The following is a 2,962-nucleotide window of genomic DNA, read 5'->3' as shown; positions in this document are numbered from 1 at the left end:
TTTTCCAGAGAGCAATTAGACTGCACTAGGGATATTTGAAAATATAAAAACCATACAGGAACAAAATGGTTTAAATTTTGGCAATGTCTTGTGATTTGCAGATGACAAGCTAGTATTTACTTTGGGGATACACCCGTTTGTCTACAGATTAATGGCGGCAAGAACAAATACTTGCTTCTAGCTAGGGGCCAAGCTCACACAATGTGTAACGTTGCAAATCGTGCTAAAATAGGTCATCATTTTATCTTGGAAGTTGTGTAACAAGTTATCAGTCTTTTTTTCTCATCTGTTAAGCGTTTCAGAATTACAGGAAGTATTTCATTTTGCCAGCCTGGAATATGTAGAAATGTTAAGGCATGTCCCTGCAAGACTGTTATTTCTAAACCTGCAGCTGAAAGGATCTYAAAATGCTTTCCATCTGCTAGAAGTTACTTTGCACATTAAATGGAGATTGCCCCATTGCACTGCTAAGTGCTTTACAGAGTGAAAASATGGGAATCGTAGAGAGACTTTCAGCATTTCAGTACTACTTTCTTTCACAAAGTGCTAAAGCACTATGGCGTTTATGGTACAATTTTGTAATTAGAACAATCTGAACTTGTGTGTGCTGCAGTTTATAGCGTAATACAAGTCATACAAGGGAAAGTTACAACAAAAGATTGATGGTAAATATTTTGGTCATAAATGTAACTCTTATCTAAAAATGTACCATGACAAAACGGACTAAATAGGAATGGAATTGTATTCAGTATATATTTACTCTTYTAGTAGTTGACTTCACACTATGATTTTAGAAAATGAGGTTACCTTAACGTGACTGAGCTACTTTCTCTGATACTTCTCCCAGAAAATAAGGCATCATTGAATGTTTTGAACTTGATAGAAGACTGGCTACATACCTCTGATATGAGGAATGTTCTCTATGGAGAGATTTGTAGTGTTGTGCATGTTTCATCAGGAATTTTGTGGCAGAGCATTACAACATTTCATATCTTCAGATTCAAGTAATCTATATTTCTTAAAGCTTATGAAATAGTATCTATTTCTGCCTTAAGTGCCATGATGGAAAGAATGTTTTCATTGTGCAAGTATACTTTGGTATATTGCAGAAACCAGCTAAATGTTTATTTTGTAACAGCTGAGCTTTAAATTAATTGTCCAAGTAAGGAAAGGTTTGTGAACTGATTAGCAAAATAAAGACGTGCAACAAGTGATGGTAAATACTATTTCAAACAGTAAACTGAAGCTTAAAATAATGGCCTGTATGTTTGAGCACAGTCAACATTCACTTAAAACATACAGTCTATGCTAAGGAAAATTGTGTTTCCCTAAAATGTCATTTAAATGTAGCACAGGGGTTTCGTTTTGGTGTTTTTTTGTTTTTGTTTTCTGTTTTTGTTTTTGTTTTTTTTTTTTTTTTCTTTTCAAGAGGATTCTCTTTGTTTCCCTCCAAGCAAAGAGGTCACTCCATGTCTGTACAGGTGGGCAGAGCTCCTGCTCCTCCATACGAAAGGCAGACAAGCTTGTTGCTTGCGTTAACCCTGCCTTCATCATATCGTCTCCGTAAGTATGAGTACACGCAGGTRAAAGCAGAGCTGTTCTTTAAAGCGTTCTGGTCATGGCTTGGCCTGTCTTGGTCTGCATGTAAATGCCTAGTCAAAAAGCTCAGCAGTTTAAGTCTCTTTAAGATTGAAGTTTGTACTGATTCCTGCTTATTACTTGCCATTAATGACAGGTTTTGCCCACAGGGAGGAATGGTGACATTCAAAAGAAACAAAAGTGAAATAAGTGTAATATATTTTTTACACAAGCTAATAAAAATTAAAGAGCTTTTTTGTTTGCTTGTTTTCTAGCAATGCTACTACTCATTTCTTTCTTCTCACCTTTCCTTACCTCCAAACACACCCAAATATTTGCAGCCAAACCCAGGAGCTGACTACAGATGTGGTAATCATAATTGCTTATTTGGGGAATTTTCCTCCTTCCTTTCCCCTTGCGTCAAGTTACACCGAGGAACACTGCAAGGGCCGCAAGAATAAAGAGAGGAGAGTGTTCATGCAGTCAGTGGTTATTTAATGTTGTGTTCGTAAAAGCTAGACTACTTAAAGTATTACAGACCAAATGAAAAAAAAAAGTAGATTTGAGCATATGCTAGAAAGAAAAAAAAATGCAGTGTCTTTAAAAATCATTGTATTTGGTGTCAAAAACGCATATCTCTGTCACTATTTGCATGGTGCTGATCCACAAAGCAAGACATCTGATTAAACAAAATTTTCCTGGCTGAAGACAGAGGGAAAATTACTCAGAAATGCAAAAAAAAAGGGGGGGGGGGAGAGGGCAACACATCTCCCACTGAAAGGCTTGGGAGATACCCAACTGTGTGAAAAGCTCCGGGAGCCTGCCGCGGTTCGGATTGCCCGGACACCCACAGCACATCTTAACGCATTTTTAACTTATTACCGTCTTGYGTAACAGATCATTTCTTTAAAAATGTAACAGTCCACTGGGCAATACTTGATCTACTTTGGGAAGTCGATCAGAAACACAACTTAAATCTGTAATTTTTGCCAATTCTTTCCGGCAKGCCCCTTCCCGGCCGCAGCTCGGAGGAGAGCCCGGCCCGGCAGCCGCGGGTCGGGGCTGCGGCTCCGGACGGACCGGGCGCCCACGCGGCCTCCCGCGGGGGCAACGCGCCCTTTGCTGCTGCCCACCAGCCACGGAGGCCGTGCGCGCCCTTCCGGGTCGCTACTAGAAAATGACCGATTTTTATTAAAAAAGAAAAAAAGAGGCAGCAGTGACTGCGTTATGTTCATTTTATTTCCTTCCGCCTTCGCTGCTAATGCTGGGAGGTATTTCGGGGGGGGTGGAGAGCCCGCTCGAGCTCCCTCACAGGCCTCGGGCATCCTGCGCGCGTCACGGCCCGGCCGTTAAGGCGCCGCGCGCCCCTCGCCACACGGCCGGC

Source organism: Rhea americana, unplaced genomic scaffold (assembly GCF_003343005.1).
Source record: "Rhea americana isolate MKP2758 unplaced genomic scaffold, rheAme1 scaffold_18, whole genome shotgun sequence".
Lineage (NCBI taxonomy): Eukaryota > Metazoa > Chordata > Aves > Rheiformes > Rheidae > Rhea > Rhea americana.
This window is presented reverse-complemented; position numbering follows the sequence as displayed.